Raw genomic sequence first — 24,332 nt, 5'->3', positions numbered from 1 at the left:
CTGATTCCCGTAGAGGCGCCGGTCTTGACTGGGCGTATACCGTATCTTCAAAGGTGATGTGTAACACACGGCTGGCTCTTTGGGCTGGACCTCTGTGCACTGTATGTCTGGCTCGAAGGGTAAGTTGTCTGCAGATAGAAAATGTGGGATTAATGAACTGGGTTATTGAATGTCTCTCTCTTCTTCCCTTTCTCTTCTCCTGTAGAACCCCAAAGGTTAACGGTCTCACCTTAGGTAAGTGAACGCCGTGCTCTCCATCTGCCTCGAGGCAGGGTGCTGTAACCAGTTTCTTCACTGGATAAGGGGAGCAGGCCTCTTGACTTCAGAGGACTGCTGTCCGTCGTTTACTGCACGAACGGTAAGTTTCGAGTAATTCTAATGTATTTAAAGTCTTTAGTAATGATGTCTCTTGTTTTGCAGGGTTCCGGCGATGGCGGATGGCGGGCTGAAGTGAGTTGAAGATGGAGCCCGTGTGATGAATAGAAGCGCCTGGAAGCACGTAAGTAAGCGCTTGTTGCCTGCTTCACAATGCGCTCTAACTGTCTTTTTATTTTGCAGGTACAAGTTCGGGGCGGCTGCAGAGTGCCGGAATACCCACTGGGTTAGATGTGGAAAGGAGTAATGGCACGTGAGTATTAAAGTTCCCCAATGTCTTTAAACGCACCTTGTTTTGTCTTTCAGATGCGGGATGCAGCGCCGAAGGCCTCCGGAGCGTGCAAAGAGTTGGTAAGCTTTTGTCTTTCAGATGCCGGAATGCAGTGTGAAGACCTCCGGAGCGCACGAAGAGTAGGTAAGCCTTTGTCTTTCAGATGCCGGAATGCAGCGCGAGGCGTTGGTGACAGCCGATGGACCAGGTAAGTGAAGAGCTGTCACTGAAGACCGTAATGCTAACCTGTTCTTTCTTGTCTTTATAGGTGTTGCTGAAGACTGGATTCAGGATGGTAAGCCTTTTTCCTTAGGCCCAGGATCAGATGCAGAAGACACGATGAGCGTTCTGCTGCTGAGGATGCAGAATAACGCAAAGCAAGATTCATCCATTGGGTGTGGTTTAAATAGCCTCCTGTAGTGCTTAGGTGTCTCCTTCCACAGCCACGCCTAGGTAAGAAAAGAGTTCCTGCTTTCCAGAAGAGTTCCAGTGTTCTGAATCTAGGGAGTGGCTCCTGCCCCACCCAACAGGAAAAGTAGTTCCAAACAGAAGAGGATCAGAGACTCAACTGGCAGGCAAGTAAGCAGCATGGTCTGCTGCAGGTAAGTCCACCCAAGCATTATGAGCCCGGCGCTTCCAGCGCTGGGACTGGGCATATTTATGAGCCTGGTGCCACTGGCGCCAGGACTGGGTCCAAAAGGTCCCAATTGGGACTGGTTGGCACTCGGAACCTGGGTTATGGATCTGCTTCCAAGGGAGTTGGGAAAACCCTGACCTTTTGGAAGCAGAGATCATGACAGACACAGGAAGGACCACAGCGGAAATAAGCAGTGGCATGAGGAGCACAGGGAACCCAAGAGATGGGTGGTCATGCTGGTAGTAGAAAGTAGTCTCCAGGAAGCAGTAAGATAATTGGAAACGTGGGAGGACACAACCCACCCGAAGACACAGCTTAACAAACACAAACCTATACAGGGGCTCCTCAAGGAAAACTGCCCTGGGCCTGGAGTGACACACTGGTGTTGCATCACGACAGAGAAGCAGGATTGATACGCCATAGACCAAGTAACCTCAGACACATAAATGAGAGATGGCGGGGCGAGGAACCGTGAGCAAGAGCAAAAACAAACAATCCACCATGGAAGCATTTGCATTTGCCAAGACGCAGCAGTCTCCTGCGGCGACAACGCACATTGGCGCGATGGTGCCTGCGGAGAGCGCCTTAGCGGTGAAAACCACCAGATACTGGTGGCTATAACTGAGCTGAGTGACTCGTGGGGGATAGCGATGGCAAACCTGTGAACATCCTTGGAGGCCAAAATTGACGCAGTAGGCATAGAAGTCACCCTGCTGCGACAAGATGTTAGGACGCTGGCAGAGAGAACGAGCAGCCTGGAGAGTGCGGTGAAAACCAACACAGACACTAGCACCAGCAATACAAAGGAGGTTCACATACTGAAGCAACAGGTGGCTAACCTGGAGAACCGTGTGGAGGAAGCTGAAGGGAGGGCAAGAAGGAACAATATCCGCGTGGTCGGACTACCGGAGGGGGAGGAAGGCCAAGACCCTACAGACTATGTGGAGAACTTGATCCTGCAAGAAATTGGGGCCAACAAACTCTCGCAGGGATTCACGGTGGAGCGAGCACATAGAGCCTTCATGAGGAAACCAGAGCCTGGGGCCCCCCTCGTGCGATAATCGCAAAGATACTGAACTATAAAGATTGCGAGAAGATTTTGGAGTTCTTTCGTGAAGGAGGAACGCTCAAAAGGGCCTCGAACACCATCACAGCGTATCCTGACTACACAATGTTGGTCCAGAGGCAACGGTACAGCTATATGGCAATCAAGAGGAGGTTACGCATGGCTGGAATCAAATACATGCTCCTGTACCCCGTGAAACTGAAAGTGTTGCACAAAAGCAGAATGTTCTTTTTTGAGACCCCAGAAGAAGCAGCGGCATGGCTGGATCTACAAGGTTGCCCGGAACGAGACGCGGAGAAGGCCCAGGAGGAGCAGATAAGTGATTGGGATATTATATGCATATTGAAATGACGCAGTGCGGGTACCCCAATAGAGACTATGATAGTGATAAGATAAAGGGGTGCGAACGAGTAATGCTGATATTTGGCAGGGATATCTGTGACTTTGTTGAACTTAAAGGACTAGAATATAGAAGATTGAGTACATAAGTAAATTGAGAAGCAATGTGTGGTTGAATTAAAGCGAACAGGAGCGGCAGGACGAAGGCACCCTACACCCCTAGTAGTAGTAGTAGCAGTCGTAGGATAGCCATTAGGGCGACCTCACCCTGCTGAGCTGCGAGTACAGGCTATTGCAAGAAAGAGCTAGATGCAGGCGTACCTGAGATCCATGGATGGAGCTGGGCAACAGTTGGGGGGGTGATGTTGGGGATGGGAAGGGAGGTGGGAGGGGGGTTATCGGGGAGTTTGGTGTGTTTTTGGTTAAGGGGAGTTTAAACTGGGGAACAAGCCTATATAGAATGAGATGGAACTTAGATTTAGACTGCATCGGTGGGGGGCGGAGAGGAACTCTAATAGGCCATGGGGGACCTTAAAATAATTACCTGGAATGTTAGGGGGCTCAATAGTTATTAAAAGAGGAACAAAGTAATGCTGTACCTGCGTAGGCAAAAGATAGACATTGCACTGCTGCAGGAGACTCACCTGACACAGGAGAAGATGGATATGATTGCTAAAAAATGGAAGGGAGTTGTGGTGGGCTCATCATATTCTGCTTACGCTAGAGGAGTGCTTACCTGGGTGGTGCCGCATGTCCCATTTCAGTGGCTGCAGGAGATAGCTGAGGCGGATGGGATGATGGCTAGACTGAGGGGATTGGTGGAAAATAGGGAGATAAGCATTGTAAATCCGTACGTCACGAACCAGAACACAGCGGCGTACATCAGAACATTGTGTACTAATCTTAGCATGTGTATGGGGAGCGCGTTGATTTGGGGAGGGGACTTTAACTGTGTACTTAACCCAAGGGTAGATAGATCGGATGGGAAGATGGATAGACCCGCCCTAGCTTCTAAAGCGCTGCAGACTTTGCTGGGTGATTTTGGTTTAGAAGATGCATGGAGAATGAGACACCCCCAGGAAAGGCAATATTCGCATTATTCTGCACTGCAGCAGTTACACATGAGGCTGGACTATGTCTTTACTACGCCTGAGGTAATAACAGAGATTACAGAAATAGAGTATAAAGCAAGGCTCCTTTCGGACCACTCGCCTCTGATCCTCAGATGGCAATACTGCCCCCCGAGAGCAAGGATTCCGACAAGGCGCCTACGGGCGGAGGCACTGAGAGACCCCTTTTTTAGGGAAGATATGAGGGAGGAGATTATAAACTATTTTGAGACAAATACTGGTAGTCTGGACTCAGCAGGAACACTGTGGGAAGCCTTTAAGGTGGTGATGAGAGGGGTAGCCATAGCAAAATCCAAAGGTCTGCAAGGTGGGATTCTGGCTGACCTACGGGAAACGGAAGACAAACTAGAAAAGGCATTGAGAGGTGGAAGTGGGACTAAGGAGGAAATGGAATTGATACTCACGCTGCAGCAGAAATGTGCAGAGTACTGGGATATATTATGTAACCTCAACTATAAAAAATATGTAGAGAGACAGCATGCGGGAGGAGATAAACCAGGAAGGCTCTTGGCGTGGCTATATAAGAGCGAAACTCCTAGATCCATGATTGAAACAATAACAAGGGAAGATGGCAGTGTAGCAGACACTCAAGAGGGAGTCAACCAGGAGTTTGCAGACTATTATAGGTTATTATATGGAGACGATGGTAAGAGTAGTTGCGCGGCGATAATTGAACATTGGAGGATATAGGATTGCCAAAGATAAGTGCGGAGGAGAGAGAGGAGCTAGACACACCGATTACCTTGGAGGAGCAAGGGGAAGTGGTGAGACAGTTGCCCACTAGTAAGACCCCTGGGGCAGATGGATTCCCAAGTGAATTTTATAAAGTATATAAGGAAGAGGTGCTTCCCCCTCTGTTAGAAATGCTAAATGAAGCGTTTGAGCTGGGAAGATTGCCAGAGTCACTTAGAGAAGCGATTATAATAACACTTCCCAAACCTAACAAGCCTGGGCATAGCTGCGGCTCCTGTAGACCCTTGTCGATGTTGAATCAAGACAGCAAGATACTGACGGCTGTTTTGGCAAACAGACTGAAGAGGGTTATTAGTAAACTAATACACCCCGATCAGACGGGTTATGTCCCAAACAGGAATATATCTAACCATCATAGACGACTCCAACGAGTTATTGAGTTTGGGAAGGAAAACAAAGGTGAAATGGCAATTGTGTCCTTGGACGCAATAAAGGCCTTTGATTCGGTCAATGCCATGGCTGCTGACGGCCCTGGAGTGCTATGGGTTGGGGCCTGGATATGTACGGTGGGTGAAAATAGTGTATAGTGAACTGCTGGCTAGAGTCAAAACGGGAACAGTGATATCGGAAAGATGGCAGCTTTGCAGGGGTACTAGACAAGGATGTCCGTGGTTTCCAATGCTCTATATATTGGCCCTGGAACCCCTAGCAATATACCTGAGACAGCAATAATATTATAGGCATTGAGGTGAAAGGGGAATGACATCTGATCTCCCTATATGCAGATGATATGCTGCTGTACTTGCGGCACCCGGAAGAAAATATCCAATATATTTCAGAAGTGATGGAGATATATGCGGGGTTGTCTGGTATAGCGGTGAACCCTCAGAAGTTCAGCATGTTCCCATTGGGTGGATACAAAGGGATTCTATTGGAGCAGTTACCGGTATTACAGATACCATGGGCGGTTAGTACATTTTGGTATTTAGGGATAGATATATACCATACAGTGGAAGAAGAGCATAGGCGCAACACGGAGGTGGCCATTACAAAAATTTAAAACAGCATGCGATTCTGGGTGAATTTGCCCTTAGCAGTGATGGGACGTGGGGCAATGCTGAAGATGGTGGTCCTACCTAGGCTCCTGCGTTATTTTGGAAATATACCATACCTAATATCCAAGATGTTCTTCACCAAATGTGAACAGTATGTGCAGGGATTCCCTGTGGCATGGCACGCGACACAGAGTGGCGCTATGGAAGCTACAGAATTTTTACGAGAAAGGGGGGATAAAACTGCCTAACTATGAGGTTTATTATGTAGCGAGCCAACTACATTATGTTGCCAAATGGCTCTCTGACAAAGGGACCTCCAAATCCAGGCTGTTTGGATAAGATTGTGCTCCATTTTACTTGAAAGAGATGATGTGGTTATCCAAGGCGGAAATGAAAGGGAGTCCCAAGATGATGATACTGGGGTAGAAGATGTGGTGTAGGGCATGCCAGATGATGGAGAACCTGTCTCCATGCTCACCGCAGGTACCACTAGTTGCATTAACAGGAGGTGAGGAACAACTAAGGGTGATAATTAGGAACCACTGGGAACCGGTTGGGTTGGCGACAATGGGAGATATCTGTCGAGAGGGATCTATAATAGACTTTGAGGGGCTGAGGGAGTTAATTGGGTTACACACAGGCCAATATATTACGTATTATAGAATGGTGCAGAAAATTAAGAGAATGTGGCCCGAAGTTATATTGGAGGAAGAGCCAGATGCTACCATAGACATAATATACAACATAGCGGAGGGGGGACATGAGCTATCTAGAATTTACAAGATAATGATGTCTAAGGTAGGGAAGGAGGTCACACAATTGAGACAAGATTGGGAAGCGGAAGTGGGAGCCCCGATGGAGGACGGGTTGTGGGAACGGGTTCAGGGGTACCCTAAGAAGGTATCGAGGAATGCGAGATTAAAACAGATACAACTGTATATTACGCATAGGGCGTATATGACACCCCAGAGGATATTGAGGTTTGAAAATGCAGGACGGCAAGCATGCCCTAACTGTGATGAGGGGAAAGCGGGTATGGTGCATATGTTTTGGTCATGCCCGGTCATTGAACGCTTCTGGAGCGAAGTGGGGCAGAAAGTAGCGGAGAAGGGGGTTCAAGATTATATTGGATACAGTGTGGGCCTGTTTGTTTGAAACTAATAAAATTGTTTTTAAAATAAACTATGATTTGAAGCTTGGTGAAGATCCCTGAGTCCCTTTGGAACTTTGTTGATTGTGCATTAGAACTTACAGCTTGGGGAAAGATCCCTTGGCTCCTTAAAGATATTGGGCCTCATTACGAGATTGGAGGTAGCCATGGCCTCCAAACTCTGGTCCGGGTTCCTTGAATGAGGAATTACCGGGCCATTCCAACCTTGGAGGACCCGGTAATTCCTCATTCAATGTACACCCATCCCCATTCCCATTCGAGCCCCCATAAGGCTCAATGGGAATTGGGGTTGCCAGGGCAACTCAGTCCAGGGTGCCTAATCCCCCTCCCACATATCCTGTTGATCCCAGACAGAGTGGCACCATTTGGAGGGCTTCGGTGGAGAAGCCTGCCAAAAAGTGGAACAAAGGGCTCGACTTGGGTTAGAGTTTCAGAGGGGAACACAAATGCCATTTTAAAACCGAGTCCTGGCAAAAAGACCCAACCGGGGAATAAATATTAAATAAATAACCCAGCGGTATCTTTAACATTGCACCAAAAAGTGGTGCGTTTAAAATGAATGGGAAATTCCCATAGGAAATATTCCGGTGGAATATTTTGCGTGGTATCCACTGCTACCAGCCAGAAACTCGACAACGGGGGACTGGACAGTGCCCCCTTGTAAAACAGACCCAGGGGCAATCGAATTACCCCTACCAGTACTTCCACGATATGATGGTTTGTACTGGTTCTGTTCACAATTTAAGACTAGTAAAGCCAATGGTGACTTTACATGCCCTGGGAGACAGTAGTCAGTCCCAGGGTATGGAGTCTATGTTTGGGGGTCACTATGACACCCCTGTGTTACTGCACTGAGGGTGCTGTGTAACACATATACCAAAAACACATGCAGCCCTATGGAGTAAAAGACACCATAGCCCATAAAACACATTACATAGTCAAAGGACATTCTCAAATCATGCCTAAGAATGGGAAAAAAAGAGTCTCACTCTTAGCAGGATAAAAAAATAAACCCCAAAAATCCAGCAAAGCTGCTGGGGGACTAGGTTTGGGAAATTAGCCTTAACAGAGAATTCTCCCTAACACTTGCCTTTCCCTTCTCCTGCGTATTTTATAACAAGGCCGACTAGGCCCAGGCCTGGGGCAGCAGATTGCCAGAGGAGCGGCATTTTATTGCTTGTCAAATATTCAGACAATTTTGTTTTTCTAAATCGGGCTGATCCACAACACTGTGAATAAATCTGAGCTGTTAGCAGTCATTCCACTCTGACAGCTAAAGTCTTTGGAGGTCATTACAACCCCGGCGTTAAGGGTTAACGATGGCGTTAACCCTTAACGCCGGATTCCCACTTTAACGCCTGCTTTTGGCAGGCGTTAAAGTCCATGGCGCTAACCCGCCATGGTGCTAATTACGCTGCCGTAATTTACGGCGGCGTAATTAGCGCCTTCCCCACTCCCATTATGCCCTATGGGGCAAAAATGGGAATGGGGAAGGGAAAATGGGAAATGGGGATTTACCGCCCCACTCACCTTGGAATGGGGCGGTAAATCCGCCATCCACCATGGTGTAAACATAGTTTACACCATGGTGGTAAAGTTGGTGCACTTAGCACCAAGGTTGTAATGACCACCTTTGATGGCCAAACTTGTATATATGCTTGATATTTACAGAAGCTTTAATGTTGGGTGACGTCTGTTTAAAAAAATAAATAAGAAAAAAAGGAAATGCGTACCAAACTCAGCATGCTTTAGGTATTTAGTGATTCTGTCATACAACTCTCACAGGTAATAGAAAAATCAGGCCAAATCCCCAAATTTTTTGTTTACGAGGGACCAATTCTCAAAAAGGGATGAGTAAACGTATGAAAACAGGGGTGCCTCGAAAGGCATTGAGAATTGATTACCCCCTCACTACTTCGGCTCTAGGAAGGGATTGAACAGTTATGGTCACACACAATCCAACATACAACAAGATATTTACAGACAATCAACAGTGCATGGTATTGTATTCATAAATCACAGAACACCCTACTCTTTTACACTCCTTTCTGGAGTGGTTGAATAATCATAATCAACACATTAAGTTGATTATGATTATGAAAATCTACCGGTTGGCCAATTTCTCAGAGTTAGGAGAAACTGCTCTGAGTTCGGAGATTTTATCCGAGAAGGTAAAGACCTCAAACAACGGCTTATTACCTGCGGTTATCCCAAGAAATGTATCAACAGAGCTTATAAGAGAGCCAAACATGCGAATAGGGATAGATGCCTCCATCCAGAGCCAAAAACTGTTGAGGAAAGAATCACAGGCGTAAGTACCTTTAGCCCAATCAGCAATGCTTTACGCAGAACCATAAAAAAACAGTGGCATATTCTGTCCACTGAAGATTTTTGTCCGGCACAACCAAGGTTTGCCTTCAAACGCCAGAAGAATTTTAGTTACATCCTGGTTCACACTTCCCCGAAAGAATAAACTTCTTTCAAACAAACCACACTTTGGAACCTCCCACCAGTTCTCGGTCATTACAAATGTGGCCATTGCTCAGTTTGTCCTTTAACCACTAACTGTACAACACTAGAACTTAATGGCAGAACATGGAACCTTCGTTCTTTTTCTAACTGTGCCTCGGACTAGTTGATTTATGGTATAAAATGCCCGTGTAACTTATTATACATAGTCAAAACAAGCAGAGCGATAAGACAAAGAATATGTGAGCATAGGTCTTGTCTTAAAAACCAGACCGATAAAAAACCACTTGTTGCGCATTATATAACAGCCAACCATAAGTACACAGATCTTCAGTGGTTTGTAATTCAAAAAATACCTCCTTTTAGAGGTGGCAACAGAGATCTATCACTAAGTTTAGCAGAACAAAGATGGATTTATAATCTTAATACAGTAAATCAAGGCTTGAACTCTTCGGTCGAATGGAACAGCTGGCTTTCATGAGTTCCGTTCTTGTATAATATATCTGTTTTGACACCAGCAGTACCATCTTTCTCTATAGTCTCTGTAGGAATCTGCCGCTACACGTCTTCAGCAACGGACACTAGTGAGTACACTATGCTAATTACCCAGGCATAACATAGCTATTTAGTCATACATTTCATAATATTGTGTTCATCTCATTTCGTGAGACCCTCACATTACATAGCGATCTGGCATTTGGTCTCCTTCTTGTGTCTTGTGCTTTAAGACAACATTTGCGTCTGTGTTACGAAACTTATACTCTTCATATGGATATTTTAGACTACATATGTAATTTTGCCCCAGGTGAACATGCAGCAACTTGGTTTTGGCAATATTAATACCCCAGTCGTACTATATATTCACAATACTGTGTCATATACCTTTAAGAAAAAAAGCTCTGCGGTTGACCAGAAAATCACGTGATTCTAAGGCCCCTTGACGCAGGGCTCACGCCCGAATGCCAATACGCATTTATACCGGGTTTATCTCCGTCCTCTTCCAACCGGAGTGGAGCTGGTAGTCGCACCAGACGATGTCTCTCACGCTCCCGTGTCATAGAGGTAAGCTCCTTTCCTCCGCCTGGATCCGTTTCTTTTGCGTTTGTGGTCTTCTTTGCTTAGATCCTTGAACAAACCATTTCTCTTTCACTTGTGTTTACAATAAGTGAAGACACATCATTCTTGAACTTACCCTCGGCAAATTATACTGGCATTTTGCACGGCGAGCTTTTGCTGCCGCGTCCTTTTTCGATTCAGCCTGCCTTTCTAATGAACACCACGAAAAACGCTAGGAGCTACCGTATCTTTCTCTGAAACAGAAACTCAGCTCCCTAAGGTACTTACACTGAGGCTCTTTAGATGGAGGGTTTTCTATGTAATCCTTAATTCTCTGTGCACATGACGCGTTTTCTTTTGCTTACTCCACCTGTTGTTCTATTGTATTCACTCCATTTAGGGAACAATCGCATCGTTATCTGCAACAGAACAGCATTGCTGGGCCCCCTATCCTTCGTATCTGCGCCTGGTTTTGCAGCACATGCAGAAATAAACTACCAGCACTCATCAAATAGCGCTGATTCCTCAAAACTATTAGTAAGTTTTCCTTAGGATATTTATCTTTGTAACTTGTCCTTTGTACCTTGATGTATTCCGAGCTTGCCCAACACTTAGGGTGATGCATGAACCTGGTATAATTAATGTGGACTACTCAAATATATTATTGAACCAATTAACCAACCTTTAAGTTTTTTCAAACAACTTCTTTGTACCCAAAAATAAAATGAAAATTGAATTCTCCGTTATGAATAGGTTAAGGAGCTTTTTGCCAGAGAATTTATGTTCTTTGCTACCAACGTGTTTCTAGATGTAAGCTTTGCACATTGCAAAACGGCTGATTCTTGCACCGTTATTTAGCACACTCGACCTAGTGATAACAAGTAAGAGATTGAACGTTATTATGTGTCACCTTTTGTCATGTCATTTGTTTGTTTGATTTTGAAATTGTTTTCTTTGACCTCATCTTTTAGAAGATAACCAACATATTATTAGTATATTGGTTTCCATTCGTTTGTCTATAATAGAACAGTGTCATATTTTGCTGATATAACCTAAAGGCACATCTGCTGTAAAAATGAACTTGTTAAATAGCTTTGGGTTTTGTGGTTTGATTTCTTGACTCACAAGTTAATCAATTATGTATACATTTTTGTAGATTTATGATGTCCTATTTACATCGTTCATAGGGCCTTTTGTGAAGAAATCATCTGTCCTGAAGATGGCCGCAGTACCGACTTATGTATGGACACTTGAGATAATGTCCAATCCATCTTTTGGCCGAAACATGTCGACACCTTACATCTCAAACAATGTCTAAACTTAGGCGTTTTATGCAATAATTTTTAGGATTATAAGGTGTATTGATTTACCCATTCCTTTCTTTTTCTTTTCCTATGCCTTCTCCTTTTTTTAGTTGTAATAACTAGACACAGCTTCTTCTGTTCTTTCTTTGGATACATTGATGTATGAACTGTTTTTTAGCCTTTTTTAACATTTATATGATTTAAATTATATTTCAATCTTGTCCTTTGTGTTTTGGGCTAATTTTGGTTTTCTGTGATTTATGAATACCATGCACTGTTGATTATCTGTAAATATCTTGTTGTATGTTGGATTGTGTGTGACCATAACTGTTCAATCCCTTCCTAGAGCCGAAGTAGTGAGGGATAATCAATTCTCAGTGCCTTTCGAGGCACCCCTGTTTTCATACAACTCTCACAGACATATATGACAGATATAAAGCTCTTTGGGGATTCTTATCTTCCCAAAAGGCTCTTTAATATGCAAAACAGCCAGAACTTCATTGGTTTTATTGGTGCCACTTCACATTATCTCTGGGGTTCTTTCTAATCAATTTACATATACACTATGTTAAGCAATCACTTTTATATACAAATACACTACATGCTTTTTTTAAACAGTTGCAAAAATGAAGGGGTTTTCTTCAAAAAAGTAAAGGTTAAAAATGATGCATCATTTTTCTATATTTAATGCATGCCTACGTTTAAGTCTAGCACAGAGTTTCCACAAGTGGCACTAAAATGATGTTCAGAAGCAAGCAGTAATTTCCCTCCCCGCCCCCACATTTCAGAGTTCTGTGGCAGGTGCAACCATGAAATAGATCATGAAAATGGCAAAGAGTAAATCTGAATGCGCAAGAGCATCAAGAAACCTGTCAAAGGAAGGGTGAGAACAAAAACTGTGTGCCAAAGGTACACACTGTTTCACAGCTGTAAAGCTGTCTTGTAAAGATATACATTCAGCCATCTTTATGGAAGCTGCTCGTGCTAAGCAGGCAAATGGCATCCCTGCTGGGTTTATTATGTGTCTTTGATGACATTCTGCTGCACGCTCAGTACTACTAGGAGAACCAACTGCAAAGTATGTCACACAATGCATAACTGTGATGTTTATAAGTAATCTTTACATTATATTTTAAATGCAAGGTAATACTTTTACTGTGAAACAGTACTTTAAATGACAGTAGGACATCTATATCTATACCCACAAATCTCTAAATGTTCATATGTTGTGTACAGTCCAACCAACTCTACGGAGTTAACAAACATTTTAAATTACCTTAAATGTAAGCTAGCAAGACCCATAGCCTAAACCACACCCATAAAGGTAATATTGTGCTGGAACGCCCAATCCGTTGCTCAATTTTACTCTTGGAGTTAACTTTGTCTTCAAGTTTCTAATGCGCTCAACCTCCTGTTATCGTGGTGGTGTGGATGTGACAAATAGTCTGTCATACAGAATACACTGTCCAAAAAAATATTCATGTGGTAACAAAATGTATTGATTCATGTGTCAATCTTATGAGCCTAAAGTAAACGGAGCCAAAGTACAATAGGTCTAAGCCGACGTTCACTGATCCAACACGTGTTTCGAGAACTACTTCTCTTCTTCAGGGCGCTGAGTATAAATGGTATAGCTCTACATAACCGACCATAACAATATTTTTTATGAGTGATTTTAGTACTGTGTGTAATTTGTACACGATTTTTATGTTACTGGCATCTGCCAGTTAGTTTACAACTGCTGTTAACATAATCACACACCACATTGTAATGGAAAAAAGAAAACCATATGGATGATTAAGCAAATATTAGATAAATATTAGATAAGGTTATTAACTTATTCTGTGAACATCACTAATGGTCAGTTTAATAAACTTAAATGTACGATTTACCTCAGTGGTGAAAAAAGTTGCTTTCCCTTTGATTCCCCATAGCCATGCTGTGTCCGAGTGCTACCAGAGCATGTATTAGCATATCCATGTAGGTGAACCCCTACGGTGGGTATTTGTCAGCTTACGTTTAAACATGCCAAATTATTAACAGTGAAGGTGCACCTTTAGCTTTAACCTAGGTGTTCTAACCGCCACCATCCAAGATCGCTATGAAATATCCAAGAGTGTTGAATAGAATGCAAGTTGTACTAACCATGCGTTGGGAGATGCCACGTTAATGTATCAAGAGTCCGAATTTCTTCAGATTAGTAGATTGCTTCTGAACATTAGCCTGCTGCACGAAAAATAATAAAAGAGCATAGCTTTCGATGTGCTAAATTACCTGTATATAGGGTTCTAAGGAAGCTAGCATAGTTGATTTATGTCACTCATGTTTGTGCGAAGTGATGAGTGCTTATTTTCATTTGCATGTTCTTATTTGAGAAACTGATCCATAAGGAGCTTATTATCATTTGCGTATATCAAGTTATCGAAGTGGATCCATGAGGTACTGTTCAGTGCGTGAAGGTATCTGTCCAATTATAGTATTCAAAGTACACAGTCCATGGCTCATACACCTGCTAACGTTGAGCGGAAAATATCTAAATGTGTATAATGTGAACTAAAACCTGTGCAACAGCGTTATTGCACGCTGGTTTTGTAGACCATCTCAATTTAAGTTTATCATACATCGCAACCAAAGTTAGTGTACTTCTGCGAACAATAAATAATTCCAAGCTATAATGAGAAGATTTAAGCCTTGTTGGTTTTGCTTAACTACCTGATGGACAGCCCAGTTTCCTAGTGTCTCTTCCTCACTATACAAGCGTGCCTGACACAAGCACATGATATATTTCTTTTTGGGTTGTCATGGGGATGCATATGGTGAAGAACGAGGAAGTTCTCTCAGCATATGTGTTCTTCCCTGCTTTAATCAGCAGACGCCATCTTAGTACCCTCGCGTTTAATATTGTCTCATGCGATATGAAGTGCCTGCATCTATTTCTTCATGATGAAGTGATACTTTAATTCTTGTCTTTTTCTAAACTCTATGAGACATTAGTATTATTATTAATTGTGAAAAGCAGATCAAGCATATGGCGAAATCTGGTGAACTTGTGTCAAATTCAAAATGGGTGTCACTATTAATGGAGATAGTGTAGTTCTACTCATACTGATGCCATGTGGACTAATGACAACATAGAGGAATACTTAACATAGCATATTAAATATAGCTCTCATTACTGTTATTGGAGAATAAAAAATCCTATTCATATTGTTAGGATCCAAGCTGGTGACGCCTTTCTAGGATATAGCCTTGGATTAGTCCCAAATAACAGTTGGGCGATACAAATTAATAATGGGAGGACAGCTAGATGGTTCAGGTAGGTTGACATTGTTTTTTATTCAAGAATTTTCATAGCAAGCCCATACATGCCAACATTGCGACATACCTGGCAGGGAGATTTCCTCAAGGAAATCAGGAGACATGCATTTTCCCATAGGAATACATTGGGGCTACGGTTATTTTAGGCAGGAGACCGTGAAAAATAGCAATATTTTTCACTGAAAAATTGGGACTCTCCCGCCTAAATCGGGAGGGTTGGCATGTATGCAAGCCCCCAACACGACCTCCCACTTCAGCTCCTACTCTCAACTGATTAGCTCAGAACAGAGAGCTTTGTTTGCCCATATACATTTTACCCCAATGTTCCACCCTGAAAGCTATGACATCCTTACATTCCATCCTGGGATTCCCAAGCCTTTAAAACATATCTCCTTTCCTTTTCTCAACATCTCCAAGCTTTCACAATTTGCCCCCCTCTTAGTCTCACAGCACCATCCATTATACATGCCAAGCCTCCCGATTTAGGCAGGAGACTCCCGATTTTTGAATGAATAATCGGGCTATTTTTTACTGTCTCCCGCCTAAAATAATTATAACTCCAATGCAATCCTATGGGAAAAATACTTTCTCCCGATTGCTGTCGTGAAATCTCCCTCCTAGGGCCTGACGAATGTTTGCATGTCTGCCATCCATAACCTTTTCCACCTGCACAGGCTCTGAATATAATGCGTCCCCTTTCTTCCTCACAACCCCATTCTTAATTGGCACCCAGTCCCCACACTGTACCTTGACGTTACTTCCACTCCTGTTCTCAGACTCTTTCTCAAACCATTTATCTTTCTCTTGGTCAAGCTTCCTTTTCAAAACCCCCACCACACAATCTGTTTCTCTAGCTCTTCCCTACCGGGGAGGCACAACTACACCCCAGCATCATCTCAAATGAACTAACATCAGTAACACCGCTAGTAGACATTCCCATGGCATAGATCCTGTCCTGAATCACAAACGTCTTGTCCTTTCTACATACACCCGCCATCCGTATAGGCTCCATAATACACCTATTCATTCTCTCCACTGTGCCATTACTTTCAGGGTGATGTAATGCTGTTTGCTTGTGCTGAATACCACATTTATTCACATACGCTTGAAAAACAACCACTACAAATTACGTTCCATTGTCGGTCAACAGACTGCAAGGCAATACTTCCCTTGAAAATATCTCCTGTAAAAGTCCAACCACCACTTCTCCAGTAGCTTCCATTACAACTTTATATTCCGCCCATCTAGACAGTTGGTCCACCAGAACTAAGACAAAGTTTCCTAGACCACTTCCCAAATCTACAGGTCCGAGGACATCCATGACTAATTCTTCCCATATACCCTTAGGCACCTCCATTTTCACCAAAGGCTGCCCATCGGCACACTCACCCTTCCCTGTCTGACTCCACTTAACACAAACTCTCAACCTCCTTTCCACTTCATGGTCAAAACCCAGCCACCAATACTCACTTCTGAGAACAGCTCTGGTGCATACCACTCCCTGGTGGCCTTGATGTGCCAAATCAACAACCTTTTTGCATAACGATCGGGGAACTATCACACCTTCCTATTGATGTAATATTCCTCCCACAAAGCTCAACTCCTCAAAGACTTTTCAAAAGCTCCTCTCATCCTGAGACAGTCCTAATCTTCTTGGCCACTCTGTCCCCATATATTCCTTTACATGAAGCAATGCCTCATCACCTCCAACCATTCCTTGATTACAAAAACCAAGTCAGTAACCTTCTCTTTGTAATCTTCCTCTGTCTGACCACCCAATCTTGATAAATGATCAGATAAGACATTATCGTGGCCAGAAATTACTTCCATGTTAAACGTACGACTTTGCATCCTGTTGACCCAGCTTGCCACCCTTCGGGACACCTTACTCAAACCTTTAGACTCAAAAATGCTTTTCAGTGGTTTATGGTCCGTCCTAATGACAAACTGAGCACCCCACACAAAAATGGCACATTTCTCAACTGCCCAATGACATCCTAGCCCCTCCATTTCCAAAACAGATTAGTTTTTCTCTGGCCCTCTGAACACATTGAGGCATGTGCCACAATCTCTTGAGAACCGTTTTCATTGTACTTTGGCAATACTGCTCCAAGCCCATTATCACTTGCATCCACAGTGATGATACTTTACCTTCTAGTATCAAAACTCTTCAGCGCCTTTGCCAAATAAATGTCCTCCTTTATCCTTGAGAATTCCTCCCCACAAAACTTGTTCCGCTTAAAGCCAACACCCCTTTGAAGCAACCTCCTCTTCTCCTTCACTTTGTCAGCAAAATCATGGACACGTTTTTGATAAAACTCTACCATCCTCAAAAAGATACAAGCTCTCCCTTTGACTTGAGAGTCCCAACTTTCTTTATTGTATTTACCATCTCACTCTTGGGCTTCACTCCTGATCCAGATATCTCAAGACCCAGGTAGTCTATTCTCTCCCTTCCAAATACCACATTTCTCCTGCCTCAAGGTAATACCCCTCTCTTCCAAAATACTCAACAAGTGTCCAAAGATGGCATCATGCTCCTTTTCATCTTTTCCAGATACAAGACATCACCTTGAAAACAAAACACACCACTCATTCCTTTGAACAATCTATCCATCACCTTTTGGAAGACAGAGGAAGCCGACACCAGATCAAATGGCATTCTCCTGAACTGAAAACTTCTGTTGTGTGTTATAATAATAATAATATTTTATTGTGACATGATCCATAATTTCGACTTTAGACAACATATAAAATGCTTAACATATAACAAATCAGAAAAATAAATACAGTATGTGTGAAATGCAGTAAAATGCAATGTAACAAACGTAATTCCCAGTATCCAAATGGGATAAAATAAAATAAGATAATGATAAAACTAACACTAAAAATAAAAATAAAACTAAGATACAATAAAATACAGTACAATTTAGCTTCAAATCAATGCTCAATGCCCAAATTCATCAGACATTTGAATGGAGGAATACAGGCAACTCAGGTAGAAAGGCAAAGTCTGAAGGCACTGTGACGTCACCGCACCAAGGGGTACCAAAAGATACCAAAAAGAGATACCCCCTGGTGCAGGAATCACAGTATCATTATTCCGGTAATAAGGTCTGAACGTGCTGCTATACCCTACCTAAATAAGGCAAGCTGCACTGAGATGGAGCATGAATTCAGACAATAGTTCCAAAAAGAGTGTGCAGTAATTGCCTCATAAGAGTGGACCAATCTGCCCAGCATACACATACATAAGGGCCCCAGATCAGCGCATTGGGAAAGGACATGCTTAGCTGTCTCCAATGGGCCAGGTTTGCCGCAAATTCGACATGTCCTATGTTCCAAGAATACCCCCAGTCGGTGGCCTAGAACAGCCATTACAGGTAGTTGGATTGTGTGCAGTTTTAAAAGAAACTGCCTAAATTCAGGGGTCGGGCATAGCAGCAAATAGGGTTGTACCTTACGATAACGATGTACTACGTGAGACACTGCCTCATACCCTTTTAACTTAGAGAGATGGGTATAATTTTTACACCAGTCCCATCTGTTGAATTTGTGTTCAAAAGATTTTTTCAAGTGCGCATACAGGAGATCTCTCTTTTTGTCAAAGGGCCAATCAATCTCTGAGAAAATGGTTTCATTCAGAGTTTTATAATTAGACCCTCGTAGGACCATCTCAGTCCGACTTATTATCTCCAACCAGTGCAAGTAACTTGCAGGTAAGGTTGACACAGGATTTTAGATAGAAAGACCCTCTGGCTCGGAGGGCCATGCCCCTCAATAATGTTAGGCCTAACTCTAGGCGGAGGTACTCCATATGGCACAAGGGACCTAATCCCAAAACTGTTCACCAGTAGTGGCCCTAGAGTTTGTATAGCCAGGTTAAATCCTGAATGGCCAATGCATCCAGGACATAGAGAATGGCCAGGACAAAGCATTGCTGGTAAAGCTTAAATATCCCGGCTATACTATAGCCTGCAGTGCCCCTGGCGAACTTACAGGCTTGTAAAGTGAGTAATTTAACTCGTCTCTTTTTATTGAGAATTATCAGTTCGTAATTGGGGCAAGCATCAAACTCCAAGCCTAAATAAGGGTAGGATTGGGTATAGTCGATCGTGCCCATGGAAGTATCAATTCTAGTCCTGCTGACCTTATTTCTTGCAATCAGTATTATGTTAGTTTTTTCCAGGTTGATGGTCAAACCCAACAGGATGCATAGCGGGCCAGCTCATTAAGTATATTCTTTATCCCAGATATAGTCCTGTTGAATAGTATTAAATCGTCAGCGTAAAGCATACCCACAATAGGCCGATCTCCTATTTTAGGTGGGCAATTCGATTTAATAGCCATTCGGGGAAGGAGGTCAGCAATGTACAAACTATAGAGCATAGGGGCCGCCACACACCCTTGCTTGACCCCCAGATTTATACATATAGGGTCAGACACTTCCCCATTGTTCAATCTAACGCTGGCTTAGTTGTCACCATGCATCAGGATTAGGATGTGTAAGAGCCAGCTGTGGCAATTCAAGACTCTGAGCTTTGCCCACAGCGTGTACTTGTTCACCTGATCAAAAACGCTGCGGAAATCAATAAAGGCAATGTATAAGCTGGCCTCCTTTCTGCTGAGTGTGGTATTATTCAGCTGGTCCAAACACTCTGATGTTATGTGTGGTGGCAAAACCAGGCCTGAAGCCTGTCTGCGCAAAGCTAAGGACCTGGTTAGTCGTGGCCCAGGTTTCCAATTCCATGAGTACAAGTGTCATAAAGATCTTGCTTGTAACGTTCAACATGGACAGCAGTCAGTAATTGGACACATTGGACCGATCCCCCTTTTTATACACTGGAATAAGTACCGACTGCCGCCATGTTGCCGGTACAGAGCAAGACCTACATACTCGAGAAAAGAGGGTTAATAACACCTGTGCCCAGTTGTTCGGGTCCGTTCGGCCCCAGCACATTGGATGACTTAAGTTTCAGTATAATATGCTTCACGATTCTATGACTCAGTGGTAGGGGCCAAAAATCTGGCAGGGGGTTAGTCATAAACGGGCACGGCAGATTGATAAAATTGTAAAATGTGGCCCTTATGTGCTTGACTCATTATTCCCCGGATATGGCATTAAGAACTCAATATTGTTCACCCCCAGCTTGGGCCAAAATACGCCATATTTTACGGCTATCCCTGCTACACATTACCTCTACAAACCTCTGCCACGTCACTTTTTGTTGGCACTGCCGGTAATGGCATAGCCAAGAGCAAAATTTCTGCTTTATGGCTTTCATGCCGAAAAAGGTCTTAAGCATATCAGCAGGGTTAGTATCAGCCAGCCTATGTCCTCTAATGGCATGGTGCATGAGGCATTTTTGGTCTCGAATATTGATATCAAAGGTGTTACCCCCCCATCTTCCACCTTATACTGGGTGCGGAAACTGCCTGAGTTAGATGTCGTATCCATCCTTCAATTGCCTCCTGGTTTTTACCCCTCAGTGCAAGGTCTACCCCGAAATCTTCCGGAAAGGTGATAGAAATCATTAATTCGATGTTCTTCTGAGTCCATCGGATCCTATTCCCTATATGATTAAGTATCACACCCCCTGCCCCCCACCAATCATCAGGGTAAGGGTGGCACGGTCACTATAGGTGTTCAGGGAGACTTGTAATTGAAGAAATGGATCTAATAGGCACTCAGATACTGATGTAATCCTGCATTGCACACTTTTCCCCCACTAACCAAGACACTTGCCCCGGTTGGCCACCTGTAGTTTGCCCATTTAATATGGAACAATTACATTCTTTCAAGAAATCCAGCCACTACCTCTCCTTGCCATTAGATTTACCTGTGGTCATGATGCAGTGCTCAAAGACATTTCCATATGACCCACACCCAGCCGGGTCCATACATTTAGCATTCAAGTCTAGTCTCCACAAATAACCACAGGGGTACCCTCCACCCCTATATGCCGAGTGGAGAGAATGGAGTCCAATCGATATGATATGGTATGATATGGCATTTATAACGCGCCTATACAAAAGTGTTTCAAGGCGCGACGAGGCAAGGGAGGGGGAACAGGGGGAAGACAGACAACAATCCTAGTAGGTCAGTGTCATTCAGATCGCGCAAGTGCGAGGGAAGGGCGGAGGGGACAGTGCAGTCCATGGGAAAAGAATAAATAGCAATATGTGACAGTAGGCCAGCAGGTGGCAAGTGCAGGGGTAAGTGTAGGTATCAGGTGTCAAGTGCTGGTAGTGGGACTGTAGGGATACAGAAAACAGTCACCAAGTGCAGGGGTTGCCAGGAAGGCAGTGCAGGTGTGCGACTGGTGGGGGAGGGGACCTGGGCACTGAGTTCAGAGGGTGTGCAGGTAACTAGCGCCGATTCAGTCAGGAAGTCAGCAGGGGAGAGGAGGAGAAAAAGCAGAAGCAAAGAGAAAGGTTTTGATGTGCTTCCGGAGCCGGAGATGATTCTCCTCAAGTTTCAGGGAGGATGTTCCAGATGGAGGCCCCAGCTGAGGAAAGAGATCTCCCACCAACTCGTTGCTTAGAGAAGCGACTGACCCTGAGGGAGTTGGAGGCGGATGAGCGAAGAGCTCTAGAAGGGAGATATTTAGGGAGAGAGAGTTGAAGGTATTGAGGCCCAAAACCCCAGAAGGCCTTGTGGACAATGCAGAGGGATTTGTACTTGATCTTCACAGCCACTGGGAGCCAGTGCAGAGATTTCAGTCCCGGAGAGATACGATCCCTGGGCTTGAGGCCAAGGACAAGTCTCGTAGTCCTGTCCTGGATGAGTTAGAGAGTAGAAGCAGGCAGATTTAGAAAGAGGCTGTCGCAATAGTCCAGCCTAGAGAGAACCAGAGCTCGGGAGACGGTGAGCGTCTGCGGGTAGGAGAGGAAAGGAAGAATACCTCTGAGGAGGTACAGCTGGTAGTGTGACTTCTTAGAGACGTCAGAGATGTGAGGATGTGAGGAGAGAAGGAAAGTGTGGAGTCGAAGATGACACCAAGGTTTTTTCCCTCACAGGTGGGAGCAGGAGGATGGCCAAGAGAGGCCGGCCATAGAGTGACAAGAAAGGAAGGAGTGGGTGTGTTAATGACTCAAATCAAGCATTCCCACTAAGTCAGTGCCTTGTCTGGGATTGCTCAAGGGAAGCCCTTATTTATATATTTTTATGACAAGTTATAATCTGGATGATGAACCCTTGTATAACGCCCCTCTCTTAGAATCCCCCCTGACCCCACTGAGCCAAGAAGTAGGTTTGTTTTGCAAATTAAAAGATTTATTTGAAAAATTAAACAATAGATATATATCACACTTTTATAATAAATTCATATTTGATATCACACTTAGACATATGACAGTGGGTGATCAACAATGGATGATGTGATACTAGCGCACTGGTTTAATTACTTAGGAGTAGTATATAGGATAAAGTAGCTGAGAGTGCTTTATATGGTACAAGGAAATGCAAGGTGGAAAAGAAGCAACACAGGAATAAACTTGATATGATTTCAACAAAAGGTAATAGAATCACTTTTCCCCTTTTGGCAATTCACCCCCCCTCTATGCAATGTAAGGAGGTGGAAGTAACACACACAGTCTTCAGGAATACAATCACAGTACAATACAAATTCAGTTCCCCCCTAGCAAGCTTAGAGAAACAGGGAGGATTTTAAACACAGGCAAAATACTTTCAATGTGGTAAACAAAGAAGGGAAAAATATGCTAAAATGATTTTAATTCCCTCTAGAGGTTCAGGGTGAGTGAGAGATACTTTAAATCAGTTCAGGCCAGCCCTATCAATGATTCAGGGATGGTTACCAGGTTGAAAACGGAATTCCGTAATGGAAGCAAAAGACGAATATTTTTGTGGCTGAAATTAAGCAAAATGTCAAATCGCGGCAATTTAGTTCATGCGTCGAGCGCAATTACGGAGGAAGTATAAGGAAAAGCAAGTCGGTTTAACGCTTGTTAGAAAGTTTAGAATCTCAGCTTTAAAATAAAAGTAAAAGCACGCTTCTATCACAAACGGTTCAAGAGATCCGGACGATTTTGTGAAGGTAGTTTTTCAGAAATGAAATTTTAAAGTTTCAGAATGACAGATGACAGTTTTGCAGCTTTGAATCAAAAGAAGGGACACGATTTCTATGATGCAGTTCCCAATAGGTTAAAATAGTTTGAATTCGATTATTTTAAACTAAGAGATTGGTTTTGCACAGTTCTGGCCGAGTACTCACACTATATTAGGGACAGGAATGCGACTTCGTCACGGATCGGGTCAGGATTGGCTGCGGTTCTCTCGCCACTGGGTACTGGTTCTGCGCACAGCGATTTGGGTCAGCTCTCAACGATCTGGTCTGGGTCTGGTCTCTCTGGATCTCTGGTCTCTCTGGATAATTCTGCCTTTTGGGTCTGCTACTGGTTCTGGCAAAAGTTCTTGGCAAAGAATTCAAACAGCTCGCCCGGCTGTTGAATAGTTTGCAAATGATTTGGAGGCCTGCTGAAAAACGATTCAGCTTGTGGATTCAGGCCCCTCTGCTACAAGTTCTGGAGTTAAGTTCTGGTCTCTGGAGATTGATGGATTTGAAGTCTGGAGTCTCCCGGTAAAGCGTCCCGCAAGAAAGTGGAAAGTGAATGTCCTGTCTGGCTTCCAGTGGCTCTTTCTATGTCTTTAGAAAGTGGGTGTGTGCGTAGCATAACTGAGCCTGCCCCTCTCAACTTATCATTGGCCCAGTTCTCCTTTCTCCCTTGATTGGGGGAACTGAGTTGTGAGTCAGAGTGATGAGGTAGGTTTATGGTCAGAGGATCCTCCCCTTGTCAAATTGCACACAAATCTATTTCTGATCCAAATACATATTTCCCAGCTACACAAGTGTTTGACATTACATGTAAATATTACAGATTACTTATGGTACATTCTGTTCCAACTCTGATGTTTCTAAGAGCTTGCATTCAAAAATGACAACTTATTTTCGTTTTTAGTTGGTTTACCAATATCGGACGTTTACCAAAAATGGCACACATGTACACCGCCTTTCTACACATATTCCAGTAACTTTTCATTTTTCTAGCATGAATCCCGTGTCTGCAATCTCCATAATTCATGGGGTTTTGCCTCGGAACATGGTACAGAGTTCTAACACCTTTTAAAATGTGCACAGATAAATCACAAGAATGATGATGTTATTTATATAATTTTTACAAGGCTGCACTATGAATTATCCATCTTTTTAAAATTATGATCTGGCCCAGAGGGGTGTGGTTTTCCAAAGCACATGGTGGAATTTCTGGTTTATCCACTTCCCCCAAGCTCAGCTTGCTCACAGATGCAGTGCCCCCCCGTTTCCTTCTAAGAGGAAGCCATTTACGACCCCCCTAATTTAACATTTGCCTGGGCCAAGGACAGTGCTTTGTTTAGTTTCCTGCAGTCCCCAGGTGCCACTCCCCTAAT

At 43.7% G+C, this 24,332-nt stretch overlaps 1 protein-coding gene across 1 annotated transcript in view; it reads left to right on the top strand.

Moving 5' to 3' along the window:
- LOC138452841 (uncharacterized) overlaps positions 1–24,332 on the top strand; it is a 317,626-nt gene that overhangs the window by 62,466 nt on the left and 230,828 nt on the right. The window lies entirely within an intron of this gene.

Source organism: Ambystoma mexicanum, chromosome 4p, assembly GCF_040938575.1.
Source record: "Ambystoma mexicanum isolate Mex_15411 chromosome 4p, UKY_AmexF1_1, whole genome shotgun sequence".
Classification (NCBI taxonomy): Eukaryota; Metazoa; Chordata; class Amphibia; order Caudata; family Ambystomatidae; genus Ambystoma; species Ambystoma mexicanum.
This window is presented reverse-complemented; position numbering and strand designations above follow the sequence as displayed.